Raw genomic sequence first — 19,418 nt, forward strand, 5'->3', positions numbered from 1 at the left:
TCGAAGTCTGCTGTCTTGGTGTCGAGTTCCACCTTCAGGCTATTGGCAGTAGCCTCGGAGGAGTCAAGCTTAACTTTGAGAAGCTTGACGGCTTCCTCGGTCTTGGCTCAGGCCTCCTCAGCTTTGACCTAAGCTTCCTTGGCCTCCTTCGGGCCATCCTTGCTTGGATGCAAGCCTGGTTTGCTTCGTAAACCAAGGTTTTTGCTGTCGCCATCTTTGAGGAGAACACTGAACTTTGGCGAAGGACACCAAGAAAAGTCTAGAACAAAAAAAAAGTGATGCCTATAAGGGTTAGAGGATAAACAGGTGACCACAGAAAATAGAAGACAACGAAACTAGACTTACCAAAACCAAGAGCTCCATTGTTTGGTCAGTGAGGCGTGTGGGATTTTCTCCTCTCAAAAATTGCCATACATTGGAGTCGAGGCCACTACAAGCCTGGTCTGGCCGAGATAGCATATCCGAGCACAGGTCGGCTCCTAGGGTTCCTGCCACATTCTCCAAAGTGTACTCTCATACGTCGGATGATGCCACAAACTTGCAGACCACCGTTGGGGCACCCGTAGGCCTGAGATCTGAAGAAGGCACGACTTGTGTGCCTTTGTCTCCAGCAGGTTGGGGAGGTGGCATAACCTCCAGGGGTCCGATGGTGGCAACTATTGAGGACGTGAGGGCACTGTCTGAAACCACGACCGTAGATTCCGGAGCTTGGGCTTTGGGATCGAATGAGGCAAGCATCAAAGGAGAGGATCACTCAGCGATCTTGGTCGACTTCGAGGCGGTCCCTTTCTTCGAGGTTACACAACCTTGTTTAGTACCTCGAGGTTTAGGGGGCTGTCCCAAAACGCTGTCCAGGTTTGACTCCATGTCACCTGAAAAGCATAAGGAAGATTAATCAAGCCGAGAAATAAAAAATTCATGCACATTTGTACAAGTAAAAATGACTAAGTGTCAAGAACCTAACAAGAAGACTCACTAGAGCTCGAACTTGGGGACCAAGAAATTCCCTTGTCTTCTAATGAGGTTATGGGAGCCCCCTCCCTAAAGGTGGGGGACATCCACGATAGGTCCCTATAATCTTATGTGTCGTATTGCACTGCTACCCCCATCCCAAACCTAATTTAGGCTATACATGGTTTGGTATTTACCTAGCCAACTGTCAACCTACGGACTCTAAGGTCTACCCTCAACCATGCTAAGAAGTTATCCTTAGGGTCCTCGAAGAGGATCATTACGTCAAAATCATGCTTAAGTAATGAAGGAGACCACATGGATGAATCGAGCACAACTTTACCTCTTGACGAGCTCGTTGAGGCCTCATCCTATGCCTCATTTCCCGAGCTTGAGGGTTCGAAGGGGCGAGGTCTATGGGCTCGGGAGCTTTGACCCGTGTGTTTTCCTCTCACAGGGAGCTTGTTGGTAGGCACAGACACGTCCTCCCATCTCGCATACTTGCGATTTCCAGAGTTGTCAGTGGTCACGCCTTCATCTAGAAGGTTGCACAGCCGAAGCTTGTCCTCGTGTAAGAGAGGGATCTTTGACCCTAGGGGGAGATTAAGGATGGTTTCCCTATGTTCCCTCATGGCATCTGTAGGCTGAGGATGATGGTAAGTGGCTATATAAAATATTTAAGTAAGTCAGCTGGGCTCGCAAATTAAAAGAGAATTTAGCCAAAAACTACGAGGAACTTACGAATTCTCTGAAAGGAGTAGAATCGAGAAGGAGTAAGACCGTCTTTCCTAAAGAAGGTGGTCCTGAAGTTCGGAGGGTGGCTTGGAATGTCCTTGAACAGTCGCTTCTCTTTCGGGTAGCTGGACAGATAGTAGAACCCATCCCCGCCATAAGATCGGGAAGGGTTGCTTTTGAGGCAAAAGAGATACAAGATCTCGTGTGCTATGGGCTCCTCCCACTTCATCTTCTGGTATAGCGATTTCAGCGCAAACAGAACCCTGTACGTGTTCGTATGGAATTGGAATGGAGCTATGCCGACATAGTCAAGAAAGCTCCAGAAGTAGTCCTTTAGGGGCAGTAAGGCCCCAGCTCGTAAGTGCTCACGGCTCCAAGCCGCGAGCTTAACCTTTCTATCTGGGTTGTCTTCCCTAGGTGCAGAGCAGCTCCTCTCATCCGAGTAGGCAGGGCAACAGACTAACTTTTGAGAGAACTTCAACCCGTGACAAGGGAGGAGCTGGGAAATTTGTCGAGTCGATGTTATGGAACTCTGATAGTGTTCGACCTCGAAGAAAGAAATCTCCGAGACCGGGATAGAAAGGGGTTTGGGAGCTTTAATTGGTTTGTTAGATTGACCCTCCATTAGACTAAATACGAGCTCACCCGATGAAAAGGCTAGAGTAACCTTGAGTTTGGGGTCTAGTGGAATAAGCCTGATCTCAGGGTCTGGATTGAGATAGGCTTCCACTCAGAGTCTCCTTCTTTTTCTCTCTTCTACTTTGTCGATTTGACGCTGAAAGTGGGCTCCTATATCCTCCTGCTTGCACCATTCTTTGTGTTCACGGATCAATTACTGGTTTTGGGTGAAAGGCGATTCAGGACTGGGAGTTGATGGGTGGTAAGGGATACCAAACCTAGGCCCCCACTGATTCTCAGGGTACTGTGACATCTATCAAGGAAGCAAAAGGTGAGGGCCCATTATATAAAAAACAATAAGAGGAAGGGGTTAAAATTTTGATAACTCGAGCTTAAAATCTCGAGATAACGAGATTACCCTAAATGAGCCTGAAGGCTGGAAAAAGCGAGATTGACTCAAATGTGTATCCCGAAAAGGCGATGTTTTTTAGGATTTGTGCATTAAAACCCTAAACCAAAACCCTATTTCTTAATCTACACGAAACCTATGCCCGAAAAACCCAATAACAAGAAAAACTCTATTTTTACATATTCGTATCCGAAATTTTTTGGTCTAAACCATGATGTAAGCATGCCAAAACTAATCAAATCAGAAAACTTGCCTAATGCAAGAGAGGAGCAATAAAAACTTGGTAAAATCCAGAGGCATCCTCACGAACATATGAAATACAAAAAAAAATACCAGAGGAAGATCAGAGAACTTATGCAAATTGGATTGAGGATACGATGATATCGTCGATTGTAGGAGAGGCAGCGGAAACAATCTCACTAAACCGAAGGTTGAAAGATTGATTTTCTTTTTGGGCTTTGAGAACATACGAAGGAAAAGATAAATTTTTTGCTCTAGTTTTCTCTAGTGTATAATTTTTAGAAAGGTAAAAGTGATTAATGGAGAAGAAGAGAGGATTTATACATACGTCAAAAAGGAATGGGAAAGGTTGAGTGGATCTGGGCCCTTGGTTTGGGTTGAAAGATGATCTGATGGATAGGGTTTAATTCTAACATTGGCGGAAAAAAGGGTAATATGAAAGGACGTGTGTAGAGAAACAGAGTATTTGAGTACTCCTTGTAACACCCTACTTCCTTAGAGCCGTTACTAAGTGATTTTAAAACGTGCTAATCACTCACTAATCGAGGTTTTAGGTTAAAAGTGTAGCTAACTTATGTTAAAATCTGTTACCAGTCATTTAGTATAAAACATATGATATTCATTGAAATCTCATAAAGTTTTACAGTTGAGATCCCAAAATACTGTTTAGAAAATATTTACAACTCAAAATACATTTCAGGTTGACTAGACAACAAAATTCAGGTTAATACATCACATTTCCCAAAAATACCCCAGGTCGTAGCAGCCAGGTAGGCCGAACATGTACACGTCGCTTCACGCTCTCTGTACTCATGGCTGGTCGACCTTTCCCTTGCCCTTATCTGCACCATAGAGCACTCGTGAGCCAAAGCCCAACAAGAAAACTCAACATAAAACAATAAACATATGCATATCTATCAGCATCATATAACAAAATAGCCAACAGGCTAAACACATAGCGGCCATGCCGTCCCAGGTGCTTTACCAGGCCCTGGGTTCGCTGTCTTCACCGTGAGGATGACTTCAGCATCCTGAGAAGGGTCTCACTCTAACGGCTTGCACTCCGCATGCTTAACACCATTCCCTGCCCCTTGTCGTACTTAGCTTTTTACTTTGCGTGCTTAAAACCGTTCCTGGCCCCTTGCTGTACTCGGCTTCCTGCTGTTCTCGGCCTTCCCCGTTCCTGGCCTACGCTGTTCATTCGCAAATATGCAACACATAGCATATAATCAACAAATACTTAAACAAATACAAAACATAAACAATAAGGCTATGCCCTGTAATTCAATCACATAGGGTTGTGCCCTGGGATACAAACTATAGGGCCACGCCCTGCTCTACAGGTACAACAGTTCTCTTACCTGTGTCCCAAGCTTTCTGAGCACCGAAATCTCGAGCACAGTCCTCTAACCCGAGCCTCGCTGAAAACCTAGTCACAACGCATTCACAATAGCCATCCATTAAGCTCTATTCCAATAAATATCTTTGGGATATATTCTAGTCTCTGGGAGCTTGGATTATATCAATCCGGGTGATAAATCCATCCTGAGTCTTAACTTTTGGGTTCCCAAGAAAAAACCCTCCATATAGCCACTACTTTGAATTAGGGTCGCGACCCAACCCCTTAAGGGCCACGGCATGCCCCAAAACAGAGGAAAAATGCCTCCCTGCAAGGAGATACGGGCCACAACATACCCTTCCTAGGGCCGCGGCTCACCTCAAGAACAGAGGCCTTCTGAGGCCTTCACGTACATACGGGCCGTAGCATTCCCAGCCTTGGGCCGTGGCTCGAACCTCCAAACCCAGAAAACCTCCATTTTTCCTGCATTTTCCTCAAGTCTAAACCCTCTTAAATCAACCCAATTCAAGGCCTATACCCAAAATCCTTGTCCCCATAAGCTTAACATCCTAATCATTTCATAAACAACCCCAAGACTTCTCCAAATAACCAAGAGTAGTTCACAATTCAGCTCACATGCATATCACTTCCAGCAGAATTCAACAGAAATAATTAAGTTAAAAAGATTACCCTTGAACTTAACTAAGTCTCTGAATTAGTTCCCAAAGTTCCAAGTTGCTAGCCTTCCAAACTCTAGCCTTGAATTCCTGAACTTCTAGCCTAAACTCCTTTAGAATTCTCTCAGCCTTCAGGCATCCAAAGAGAGAGAAAGAAACCGAGAGATGAAGAAGGAGTCTTATGTTTTGTTCCAGTGGTTTCCCAAGGCTTCTCTAAGCTAAGTAATACCCCTGCCAAATGACCAAACTACCCCTTACACTTATCCTCAACCCTTAAGTAATCCAAGGACAATTTAGTCATTTACCAAATCTCGTTAAGTCCTTGAGTATTCCTATAAATCCCCATTTAATCCCAACATGTCCAAATGATTTCCAAACTACTACCTATTACTCATAATTCCCGAACACATATTATATCCCCAAAATACCCCTAGGATCCTCCTGAGTCGGGCATTTGACCTTGTTGTGACTTTCTAGCTAAACCGCTCCCTAGGGCTCTCTTAGATCGTGCATCACAAATATATCACCACTCACACGTGGTATCAATCACAATATACACAAATATCACATTTATTCCCTCAACGGGCTAAAATTACAAACATGCTCCTAACGGCCAAAAGGGGCCCACGTGCATATTTAACTCACCTAAACATGCATTTCTTATCGCATACTCATCAAATTCACATATTAACATAATAAATCAATTATTGCCCTCCAAGCACGCTAATCAAGGCCCTAAGCCTTGTTTGCAAATTTGGGACGCTATAACTATCCCCTCCTTACAGAAATTTTGTCCTCGAAATTACATGAATAACTTGGGAAACTGATCTCGCATGTCTGACTCAAGTTCCCACGTCGCCTCTTCTACCTTGCTTTTTCTCCACTACACTTTCACCAAGGCGATGGTCTTGCTCCGTAAGACTTTATCCTTCCGGTCGAGAACCTGAACCAGCTTCTCTTCATATGACAAATCCTGGTCCAGCTCCAAGTTCTCATAACTCAGTACATGTGTAGAATCTGATACATACTTTCGGAGAATGGTTACATGAAACACATTATGAACCCCTGATAGTGCTAGAGGCATCGCCAATCTATAAGCTACCTCTCCAACCCGTTCTAGAATCTCAAAGGGGCCAACAAACCTAGGGCTCAGCTTGCCCCGAACACCAAACTGTTTCGCTGCTCTCAAGGGAGAAACTCTGAGAAACACATGGTCACTTACTTGAAACTCTACACTCCTGCATCTCAAGTCTGAGTAACTCTTCTGGCGACTCTGGGAGACAAGCATTCGAGCTCTAATATTTTCAATTGCTTCATTGGTCCTCTGAACAACCTCAGGACCAAGATACCTTCTTTCACCTGTCTCATCCCAATGGATAGGTGATCTGAACTTCCTCCCATATAACATCTCATACAGAGCCACTCCGATAGTCGCCTGATAATTGTTTTTGTACGAAAACTCAATCAAAGGGAGATACTTACTCCAAGATCTCCCAAAATCCAGCACACAGGCTCGTAGCATACTTCCAATATCTGAATCATCTTCTCAGACTGTCCATCCATCTGAGGATGATAAGCGGTACTAAATCGTAACTGCGTGCCCATAGCTTCTGCATGCTCTCCCAAAACTTGGAGGTGAAGGTGGGGTCCCTATCGGATACTATCGACCTCGGAGCCCCATGAATTCATACAATTTCCTTCACATACAACTCAGCATACTGCTCCACAGTATAAGTTGTCCTGACAAGTAAAAAGTGGGCGGACTTGGTATACCTATCAACAATCACCCACACTGAATCATGTTGTCCCACAGTCTTCGGAAAACCAACCACGAAGTCCATGGTGATATCCTCCAACTTCCACTTTGGAATCCCTAGAGGCTGCAATAACCCTGCCGGCCTCTAATGTTCAGCCTTTACCTACTAACAACTTAAACACTTAGCCACATAGTCCACCACGTCCCTCTTCGTTCCCGACCACCAATACAAGGCTCTCAAATCTTGGTATATATTCATCGTACCAAGATGTAAAGAATAGGGTGTGGTATAAGATTCATCCAAGATGTCTCGCTGGATATCAGAATCCATCAGAACACAAATTCGACCCTTGTACTTTAGTAGTCCCATCTCTGAAATAAAGAAGTCTCTAGCCGCTCCGGCTAAGACACTCTTTTTGTGCCCTCTCAACTGGGGATCCTCCCCCTATGCCTCCTTGATCCTCTCAAAGAGTGTAGACTGAAGAGTGATGTTGGCAAACCAACCAACCACCAACTCTATACCCACTCTAATCATCTCCTCAGTTAACTTATCAGATATATGCCTCGAACTGAACAACTGTCTTGGGCCCTTCCGACTCAGTGCGTCAAGCACTACATTGGCCTTCCCAGGATGGTATAAAATATCACAATCGTAATCCTTTACCAATTCCATCCACCATCTCTGGCGCATATTCAGATCCTTCTGGGTAAAGAAGTACTTCAAACTCTTATGGTCGGTATATATTTCACACTTCTCGCCATACCAGTAATGTCTCCAAACCTTAAGTGCAAATACCACCGCTGCCAATTCTAGATCATCCGTGGGATATCTCTGCTCATACTCCTTTAACTGTATCGATGTGTAGGCTATCACCTTTCTAGCTTGCATCAGTACACATCCTAAACCTTGTCTGGAAGCATCACAATAAACCACAAACTTCTCATTGTCTAACGACAGACTATATACTGGAGCGGTGATTAGTCGCCACTTTTCTCACACCTATCTGTCCACACATACTTAGTCTTCTTTCGTGTCAATTCAGTCAACGATGTGGCTATCCTGGAGAACCCCTCAATGAACTGCCAATCATACCATGCCAATCCTAGAAAGCTCCTATTTCTGTACACTACTCGGTCTAGGCCAATCTCTAATCGCCTCAATCTTTCTTGGGTCAACCAGAATCCCCTCCTTACTTACAATAAGGCCCAGAAATGTCACTTGCGGTAGCCAAAAGTCGCACTTGATGAACTTAGCATATAACCTATGCTATATCAACCGTTGTAACACCAAGCGCAAATGTTGCTCATGCTCTGTCTCTGACTGAGAGTACACCAATATGTCATCAATAAACACAATCACAAACTTGTCCAAATAGTCCTTAAATACCATATTCATCAAATCCATAAATGTTGCTGGGGCATTGGTTAATCCAAATGACATAACCAGGAATTCATAGTGTCCATACCTCGTGTGGAAAGCGGTCTTTGGTATGTCCTCCTCTTTAATCCTTAACTGGTGGTAGCCTGACCGAAGGTTAATCTTAGAGAACACTGTCTTCCCCTGTAGCTTATCAAACAAGTCGTCGATCCTGGGTAATGGATACTTATTCTTAATGGTCAACTTGTTCAGCTCCTTGTAGTCAATACACATCCTAAGAGATCCATCATTCTTCTTGACGAACAAAACTGGAGCACCCCATGGCGAGAAACTTGGTCTGATGAACACCAAATCCAGTAACTCCTGCAACTGAATCTTCAGTTCCTTCAACTCTGTCAGAGCCATTCTATAAGGTGTCCTAGACATTGGTTCTTCCCCTGATGCCAACTCTATAATGAACTCGATCTCCCACTGTGGTGGCAATGCTGGCAAGTCTGCGGGAAACAAATCTGGAAACTCACATACCAATCTAGTCTCACTCAGCCCAACCGCCACATCTCTAGATGTATCCACAATGTTTGCTAGGAATCCTATGCAACCTTCCTGCATCAGGTCTCTAGCCATCGTTGTTGAAATCATAGGTACTCGTGGTCCGCTAACTGTCCCTACAAATACAAAGGGCACCTCCACTTCTGGTTCAAAAGTGACCATCATGCGCATGCAGTCAATCGTCGCTTCATACTTCGATAACCAATCCATCCCTAGGATCGTATTGAAGTTATCCATTGCTAACTCAATCAGATCAACATACAACTCTCTACTGTCTATCTCTATTGGCAATGCTCTAACCCATCTCTTAGAGACTACCAGTTCCCCAGTCAGCAACAAAGTCTGAAATCCCCTAGCATTCCAATCACTAAGTCACACAGCTGATGTATCACTCTAGCAGACACAAATGAATGAGTATCCCCTGAATCAATCAATGTAGTAAAAGAAGAACCAGCACTAGAATTCTGACTTGTCATGACCGAGGGGCTAGCCTCAGCCTCAATCTAGGTCAAGGTGAATACTCTGGCAGGAGTGAGACTGTCGCTCTGTTTCGGCTCCTCTTTTCTGTCTTGTGGGCAGTCCTTCTTCAAATGGTTGATACTACCACAAATAAAGCAGGCCCTGATCTTGCACTTTCCCTGATGTTGTCGTCTGTATCGAGGACACACTGGGAAACTCCTCTAGTTGTCATCCCCGCCCTAACGGCCACTGAAAACACCCCGGGCCCTCCTATCCAAGCTAGGACGAACAAAAGAGTATGGGGCCTTTCTCTTCTGCTCACTGGGGCCACTACCCCGACTGGATCTGGTAAAAGGAGGCACCATCCTCCTAACATCGTGCCTAGCAGCGCCCTCCCTCCATATCTAATCCTCGGCCCCCTCAGCTGTAAGGGCCTTGTCTACTACCTAAGCATACGTAGTAGTCCCTAGATCCAAAGTTATCTTTATATCATGGGCGATCATGACATTCAATCTCCGCACAAACTGATCCCTTCGTGCCGCATCAGTCGGTACCAAATCTAGCGCGAACTTCGCCAACCGATCAAACCTCAAGGCATACTCAGTAACTATCATCCGGTTCTGGGTCAAGTTGGTAAACTCATCATCCTTCGTAGCTTGGACTGCAATGCTGTAATACTTCTCATTGAAAATATTTATGAACTCTTTCCAGGTCATAATTGCAACATTTCTTCTCTAAGTCACCCCATCCCACCAGATGCGGGCATCCTCTCTATACATGTAGCTGGCACAAGCTACCCTCTCATTCCCTTCCACCCTCATGAAATCCAGGATGGAAGAAATCATATTCATCCACTGCTCTAGCCGTAGTGGGTCTGGTCCACCCTCGAAGGTGGGAGGATGTTGCTTCCTAAACCTCTCATACAAAGGTTCCCACCTATTCTCCATAACAGGCTGAACTGGCACTGGCGCCACAACCTATTGAACCTGCAACCCAATGCCCTGAGGAGGGGCCCGTTGCCTCAACTGCCAAAGTTCTTCTTCTATTCGGTGTAGTCTAGCTTCCATTTTGGCAAATAACTGTTGCCAATTTGGTGGGGCAGGTGGGGGGTCCTGACCCTGGTTGTCATCCTCGACCCTATTGCTGCAGAGTCTCATTGATCATCGAGGCATCTCAACAATATGCCTGCAATCAATGACGCCGCTCATCAGGCAAGATAACAACATCCAAAACCACCTCCCAATTCATATCAACCAACCATAAACAATAGTCCACAAAACACTAATAACATACCACAATCAAGGGGGCCATGCCCTAGCATCATGCATATGTCAACACACTCATCATGCTCTATATAAAATAATCAGGGAAACAGGGCACTTAAACACTCAATCAAGCATGAAATTCAATCATTACCAACCAACCCTAAGTCGAGCTTGTCACTGGTAGCGAGCAAACATGTTCAGTCAATCTCCAGGAACCATATACCTTGGCTCGCTCTGATACCAAGTTGTAATGCCTTACTTCCTAAGAGTCATTACTAAGTGAGTTTAAAACGTGCTAATCACTAGCTAATCGAGATTTTAGGTTAAAAGTGTAGCTAAACTGTGTTAAAATCTGTTACCAGTCATTTAGTATAAAACATATGATATCCATTGAAATCTCATAAAGTTTTACAGTTGGGATCCCAAAATACTGTTTAGAAAATATTTACAACTCAAAATACATTTCAGGTCGACTAGGTGACAAAATTTAGCTTAATACATAACATTTCCCAAAAATACCCCTGGCCATGGCAGCCAGGTAGGTCGAACATGTACATGTTGCATCACACTCTCCGTACTCATGGTTGGTCGACCTTTCCCTTGCCCTTACCTGCACCATAGAGCACCCATGAGCCAAAGCCCAGCAAGAAAACTCAACATAAAAAAATCTACATATTCATATCTATCAGCAGCATATAACAAAACAACCAACATGCTAAACACATAGCGGCCACGCCGTCCTAGGCGATTTACCAGACCCTGGGTTCATGATCTTCACAATGAGGATGACTTCAGCATCCTGAGAAGGGTCTCGCCCTAACGGCCTCCACTCTGCGTGTTCAATATCGTTCCTGGCCCCTTGTCGTACTCGACTTTGCACTCCACGTGTTTAACGTTGTTCCCGACCCCTTGCCGTACTCGGCTTCCTACCGTTCTCAGCCTTCGCCATTCCCAGCCTTCACCGTTCATTCGCAAATATGCAACACATAGCATATAATCAACAAATACTTAAACAAATACAAAACATAAACAATATGGCTACGCCGTGCTATCAAATCACATAGGGTCGTGCCCTGCAATACAAACTATAGGGCCACACCCTGCTCTACGAGTACAACAGTTTTCTTATCTATGTCCCAAGCTCCCAGAGCACCGAAATCCTGAGCACAGTCCTCTAACCCGAGCCTCGCTGAAAACCTAGTCACAACACATTCACAATAGCCCTCCATTAAGATTTTATCCAATAAATATCTTTGGGATACAATTCTAGTCTCCAGGACCTTGGATTCTATCAATCTCGGTGATAAAATCCATCCCGAGCCTTAACTTCTGGGTTCCCAATAAAAAATTCTCCAAACAGCCACTACTTTGAATTAGGGTCGCGGCCCAGCCCTTTAAGGGGCACGACATGCCCCAAAACAGAGGCAAAATGCCTCCCTGCAAGGAGACATGGGCCGCAACATACCCTTCCTAGGGTCGTGGTGCGCCTCAAGAACAGAGGCCTTCCCAGGCCTTCACGCACACACGGGCCGCGGCATTCCCAGCCTTGGGCCGCGGCTCGAACCTCCAAACCCAGAAAACCTCCATTTTTCCTGCATTTTCCTCAAGTCTAAACCCTCTTAAATCAACCCAATTCAAGACCTATACCCAGAATCCTTGTCCCCATAAGCTTAACATCCTAATCATTTCATAAACAACCCCAAGACTTCTCCAAATAACCAAGAGTAATTCACAATTCAGCTCACATGCATATCACTTCCAGCAGAACTCAACAAAAAGAATTGAGTTAAAAAGCTTACCCTTGAACTTAACTAAGTCTTTGAATTAGTTCCCAAAGTTCCAAGTTGCTAGCCTTCCAAACTCTAGCCTTGAATTCTTGAACTTTTGGCCTAAACTCCTTTAGAATTGTCTCAGTCTTCAAGCATCCAAAGAGAGAGGAAGAAACCGAGAGATGAAGAAAGAGTCTTCTGTTTTGTTCCAATGGTTTCCCAAGGCTTCTCTAAGCTAAGTAATACTCCTACCAAATGACCAAACAGTCCCTTACACTTATCTTCAACCCTTAAGTAATCCAAGGACAATTTAGTCATTTACCAAATCTTGTTAAGTCCCCGAGTATTCCTATAAATCCCCATTTAATCCCAACATGTCCAAATGATTTCCGAACTACTACCCGTTACTCGATAATTCCCGAACACATATTATATCCCCAAAATACCCCCAGGCTCCTCCCGAGCTGGGCATTTGACCCCGTTGTGACTTTCTACCCAAACCGCTCCCTAGGACTGTCTCAGATCGTTCATCACAAATATATCACCACTCACACGTGGTATCAATCACAATATACACAAATATCACATTTATGTTCTCAACAGGCTAAAATTACAAACATGCCCCTAACGGCCAAAAGGGGCCCACATGCATATTTAATTTACCTAAACATGCATTTCTAATCACATACTCATCAAATACACATATTAACATAATAAATAAATTATTTCCCTACAGGCACGCTAATCACGACCCTAAGCCTTATGAGCAAATTCGGGACACTACACTCCTGGTGTGCAATCCCCAAGTGATGCGTCTCCCCACTCGAGTGTGGTAGGTGGCACATTTTTTGAAAGGTGGAGCTCAAAAGTTTCCTTCTTAGAGGATCCGAGCCAACACTTTTGAGGGGGCAAAATGTTACACCAAAATTGCAAGGATGAATAAATAAGCCTTGAAATGTAGGCTCGTAAAGTGTAAGCTTGAAAATAACAAACAGTGGTTGAACACTTGTATTAATATGCATGATCCCTGACCTGTCAGCAATCTAGCACAAGAATAAAGGCTCGAGCTTAGGTTTCAAGCCCGAAAGAAAGAATCTTCTCCGAGGCATATGAGTATTATTCAAGCCTTATTTTCAGGCTCAAGGGCATTGGTCTCCAACAATTGAGTTGAGGAGGAGGCTGACCGAAATAATAAGCTAGAATTTATGTCGATCTCAAAAGCGTGTTGTCCTTGTATTCGAGGTCAGCAACGCATTTTGCATACAACAACTGTTAGGAGATCCCTATTCTTTAGGGATTTGTTTTTATCTGATAATTAAATCCCAATTATCATGGGATGTTAAGTATTTAATAAATTTATTTATATTTATTTCAAATTTGAATAATTGGTTGTAACTTCCCTGAATTAAGGGAAGATATTCTCCCAACTAGGTCTGTTATCCAAAAAATTAGCATTGATGACGTGGCAAGTGATCCCTGGACACGTGGCTGACACCTGGAAGAGCTCTGCTAGGGTATCGACCAGAAGACACATTAGAAGCAGTAAGCAGCCCAGTTTTACCTACGACCAGTCTGGTCGATGGTTCCGCATACAAAGCAACATTACTGAGAAGATCTTTGTAAATCCCGAATTTAACTCACACAATCTCCTGAGTATCTGATTATTCAGGAAAGAATATCTGTAACAATCTTTTGTAATCCCCCTTGAGCCTATAAATAGCAAAAGATAGCTCAAGGAAGGGACTTTTGGCTTTTGAATCATTTGAGACTAGAGTAATTCTCCTAGTGATATTGTATTGTTCTTCAGAGGTTAGTGAAACTCATTGAACCCTTGTTCTTTGATCACTCCTTTGATTCTTATATCAATAACAATCTAAGTGGACGTAGGTTATTACCAGATCCTAGGGCCGAACCACTATAAAAACATCGTGTTGTTATTCCTTTTTGTCATTACGTTCTTCTCTACACATTTATTCATATCAAGCATATTCTGACTCCGTGTCAGTTGACCAAAATCTGGGTCAACATTCTGGTGCTTTCATTGAGAGCTTGATTTATCATTGCTGAGAAAACTAATGGCAAAAACTGGAAGGAAAGCTGGACAGGCGACCGCTGCTGCGCCATCAAATCCACCTCCTCCTCCCCCTGCAAGCGTGGCAGAGGATGAGCCACATCTGACTTTCAGGAGGAAGAAATGGATGATGCAACCTGAAGAGTACCCTGGGGGTGTTGCAGGAGGAGCTGGCTAGTCTAAAAGCCAGTCAAGAGACTGCTGCCGGAGTTGTGGCGCGGCAGCAGCAGGAGATTGAACGACAACGCGCGGAACTAAGCGAAAGGCAGGCAGAGATGGACTGCCGCCAGAGCGACGCCATGGCAGCCCTCGAGGCAGCCTTGTAGCTGGCAAGGAATCAGGCCGCACCTGTTTCGCAACCTGACCAACCTGTCAATGGGCCACCCCAGAGGGGTCCTAATCCAAGCCCACCGATCCAGCCTTCGAGTCCACAAAGGTTCGAGCAGCCTCAAGCGCCCCATGACGATGTCCCGCTGGACCCTAAGGCGCAGCCACCATCCCAAGCTGGTCGCGGCAATCCCCCGCAACAGAGGCAGAATAGGGCCGAGCATCAGCCTCGTAGTCCTAGACGCCGTAGAGGCGATGAGCCAAACCTACCGAACAGAGGTCAGTATCCCCCTGGTAACAGGAGGGACTCAGAGTTAGGCTCTGCAGTCCGAGGTCCCCCACGGCAGGATAATGCACAAGGACACCACGACCAGCGCAGGCCACCCTCTAACATGCGAGACGTTTCAGCCAGGGATGGAAATCGAGGGAACAGTCGATCCCACCATAGCCAGTCGAGGTTCAGGGATGGGCATGGATATAATGAGGCTGATTCAGGCAAGGGAAATGCTGGTCGAAGGAATGAAGAAAGAGGTAAAGGCAGGAGCCATGTACCTCAAGATGACCAACCCAATAGATGGGATGCTGGGGGGTAGCCCAAACAAAATAATGTCTTCAACCGACTCGGGGGTAGCGAGCAGCGGAGAAGAAACGAAGATTTGTGTGACATACTCAACGATCGCCGCGAGCGGCATGGCGAGAACGACCCACCAGCAACAGAGGCCACAGCGATTCCTGCCGCTGTACAGGCCCAGATAGATGCCCTCAACCAAGCAGTGCAACAGTTGGTCGGGGGAAGGACATCTTATATCGACCACGATAGGAGGAAAGGCACTCCTTTCGTACAGAGGATAGCTAATGCCGAAACTCCAAGCAAGTTCAAAATGCCTACACTTCCAAACTTTGACGGGTATGGAGACCCAGTGTCTCATGTCAACAAGTTTGAAATCCAAATGGACATTCAGAAAGTGTCCGAAGACGCTCGGTGCAGGATCTTCCCTGCAACACTTTCTGAAGCCGCGCAGGAATGGTTTTTTAAGTTTCCTCCCGCAAGCATAGTTTCCTAGGAGATGTTCGTAAGGGAGTTTTACGGACAGTTCTATGCAGGTCGTGTGCATCCGACCGAAGCAAACTAGCTGGTTGAGATTCGCCAGCAGGATGGAGAGTCAGTAAAGGACTACATCCAGCGCTTTATGCGAGCGACGGTTGGAGAAAAAACGATGGGGGACGAAGGCAAAATGATGGCCATTACCGCAGGGGTTAAACGTCGTTCTCCCCTCTGGAAAAGTCTCCGAAAGGAAGGAGTGAGAACTACCCAAGAATTTTTTGACCGGGCTGATCGCTACATCAAGCTCGAAGAAGCCATTGCTGATGATGGAAAGCCCTCAAGCAAGGATAAGAAGGCTTCCAAAGCCGCCAATGGTTCCAAGCCTAATGGCAACAGCAAAGGCAACGGCAATGGCAAGAATGGTTGAAAACGGCCGTATAACGAGCCTTCCACCTCCGACAATAAACGAATCAAGGGTAATCGTTATGAACCTCGGTTCACTAACTACACTGCCCTCGTCAAGTCTTGGGGAGAGGTTTATCAAGCCACAAGTTCTAGTGTGCCTTATAAAAAACCTGGCCCCATTCGAAAGGATATTTTGAAAAGAGACACTACCAAGTTCTGTCGTTATCATAACGACTACGGACATGACACCAATGAATGCAACCAATTAAAAGACAAGATCGATTTCCTTATTAGACAAGGACACTTGAGAAGATACGTACGGGCCTCGGGAAATTCCCAACGAGAAGCTCCGGGTAGCAACGAGCAAGCGCCCACGCGCCAGCGCTCGCCACCCTTACAGCCTGCCCCCGTGACTGGCACACTCTTAACCATCTGTGGAGGCCCACACCTCGCGAGAAATAGCGGAAAGGCCAGGGAACGATATGCTCGGACTCTGCGCCACGACCAGGACATCGAGATGATGACTGTGGAGGACCGTGCACCAAAAAAGGCTCGGTCAGGGGAAGGTGAGATAACCTTCTCTGATGTCGATGCCCAACACGTCCAGTTCCCACATACCGATCCGCTGGTCATGGACATCTAGATGGCCAACGTGATGGTGAAGAGGGTACTGTTCGATACAGGAAGTTTAGTGAATATCATGTATAAATCAACACTGGAACGCATGAAATTGTCTATTAAGAACTTGGAGCCCTGCAACCAAACGATATACGGCTTCTCTGGAGAAGGACTCGCCCCCGCCAGATTGATCAAACTGCCAGTAACGACAGGTACAGCGCCTGCAACAAGGACATTACTCGCCACTTTTGTAGTGGTCGATTGTCCTTCGGCGTACAATGCCGTTATTGGAAGGCCTATATTGGTTGATCTACGGGCTGTCATCTCTATGTGGCACTTGGCCATGAAGTTCCCAACAGACGCGGGGGTAGGATGCGTGTTGGGGAACCAGAGGGAAGCCAGGGAGTGCTACAACGCCTCAATCACAAAGGCAAAAAATGGAACGTCGAAGAGCACTACCTCAGATAGGTTGCAGATGGCAGTAGATACACAAGCCCCATCCGGTGATGAAGTCACCAAATAGGGTGTTGCCCAAAGTGAGGATAGAGACTTAGATCCTCGCTTTGGGGATTTTGAAGAAAACATTGGACCCGTCGAGGACCTGGAGGAGGTCCAACTCGACAAAGAGACCCGACCAGAGTCGTAAAGGTTGGGAAAAACTTAGAGCCTACCACGAAGCACGCATTGGTGGAATTTTTGCGAAAGAACCAGGAGGTTTTCGCCTGGTCGCATAAAGACATGGCTGGGATAGATCCTGCAGTAATCAGCCATGTTCTGAATATAGACAAGACCTTTCCACCCGTGCAATAAAAGAGAAGGTTGCTCGGTAAGGATAGATCGAGAGCCTTAAAAGAAGAAGTCGAAAGACTAAAGGAGAATGGGTTCATCAGGGTGGCATTTTATCCATCGTGGGTCTCCAATCCAGTGCTGGTTCCCAAGCCTAACGGCAAGTGGCGAACCTGCGTGGATTTTACAGACCTCAATAAAGCCTGCCCAAAAGACTGCTTCCTACTCCCAAGGATCGACCAGCTGGTCGATGCAACTGCAGGGCACGAGATCCTCTCATTCATGGATGCATATTCAGGCTACAACCAGATTAGCATGCATCCCCCTGACGAGGATCACACCAGCTTTTGGACCGATACGGGCTTATACTGTTACAAAGTAATGCCCTTCGGGCTGAAAAATGCAGGTGCGACTTACCAGCGGCTAGTCAACCACATGTTTAAGGAGCAAATCGGAGTAAACATGGAGGTATACGTGGACGACATGCTGGTGAAGTCTAACAAGGCAGAAGGACATGTGAGGGACTTACAAGAGTGCTTTGATGTATTAAACAAATACCAGATGAAGTTAAATCCCCTCAAATGTTCCTTCGGAGTTGGATCAGGGAAGTTTTTGGGGTTTATTGTAAATTCAAGAGGAATCGAGGCCAACCCTGACAAGATAAAAGCCCTGATCGACATGAAATCGCCAGAAAGGATCAAAGATGTACAAAGTTTAATTGGGAGAATCGCAGCCCTAAGCAGATTTATTTCAAAATCAACAGACAAGTGCGTCCCTTTTTTCAACCTACTCAGAGGAAATAAGAAGTTTGAATGGACGATAGACTGCGAACAAGCGTTCCAAGCCTTGAAAGCCCATATGGCACAACCTCCCATCTTATCAAAGCCAATCGAAGGAGAAACTTTGTTTGTTTACCTGGCGATTACTGAAGTTGCTGCTAGCATGGTACTAGTGCGAGAGGAAGAAGGCGTACAGAAAGCAGTCTACTATGTCAGCAAGAGACTGATCGGGGCAGAATTGAGATATCCGCCAATCGAGAGGTTAGCATATTGCTTAATCCTGGCCTCTAGGAAGCTACGCCCTTACTTTCAAGCCCATCCTATTACAATTCTAACTGACCAGCCCCTTCGGCAAGTCCTCCAAAAACCAGAGGCGGCTAGGCGATTATTGAAATGGGCAGTCAAATTAGGGCAGTTCAACATAACCTATTTACCGTGAGCAGCAGTCAAGGGACAAGTTTTGGCCGACCTTATTACAGAGTTCACCGAACTCCCAGACAGCGAACAGTGCGAACAGCCTAAAGCGCCTGAGCCTCAAGACAAAGCTCCTTCGTGGAAGTTATTCACAGATGGGTCGTCCAACGAATCCCACGCTGGAGCGGGAGTGATATTGATAACGCCGGAAGGGCATCGATTTCACTGTGCTATCAGGTTTGACTTCACCGCGTCGAATAACGAAGCTGAGTATGAAGCACTCCTCACTGGATTGAGAATGGCATAGGATATAAGCATAAAAACGCTTGATATCTACAGTGATTCACAGCTGGTGGTGAATTAGGTCTTAGGAGAATATCAAGCGCAAGGCTTAAAAATGGTGGCCTACTTAAATAAAACAAAAGACCTACTAGCCCAGTTCACTAAATACACCCTCCAGCAAATTCTGCGAGATCAGAATTCAAATGCAAATGCCTTAGCCAAACTCGCAAGCGCGAAGGATGCTGACAATTTGAACATTGTGCCAGTAGAAAGACTAAGTAAGCCAAGCATACAAGCGGCCGAATCCAGTATGGAGATTCGAATGGAAGATACATGGATGGCACCTTATTTGGAGTATTTGACAAATGGTACTCTACCAACAGATAGAAACAAAGCCAGAACTCTACAAAGGCGAGCCGCTAGGTACATACTAGTCGATGGTGTTATGTATCGAAGAGGATATTCAATACCACTACTCAGATGCGTTACACCAGAAAAAGCTAAGGAACTCATGAAAGAGGTACATGAAGGCTTCTACAGGGATCA

The 19,418-nt window shown here is 45.5% G+C and overlaps 1 pseudogene; it reads right to left on the reverse strand.

The window, feature by feature from the left end:
- The window catches only part of LOC133799952 (putative pentatricopeptide repeat-containing protein At1g56570), a 57,555-nt pseudogene that overhangs the window by 8,798 nt on the left and 29,339 nt on the right, over positions 1-19,418 (reverse strand).

The sequence above is a fragment of the Humulus lupulus genome, chromosome 9, assembly GCF_963169125.1.
Source record: "Humulus lupulus chromosome 9, drHumLupu1.1, whole genome shotgun sequence".
Classification (NCBI taxonomy): Eukaryota; Viridiplantae; Streptophyta; class Magnoliopsida; order Rosales; family Cannabaceae; genus Humulus; species Humulus lupulus.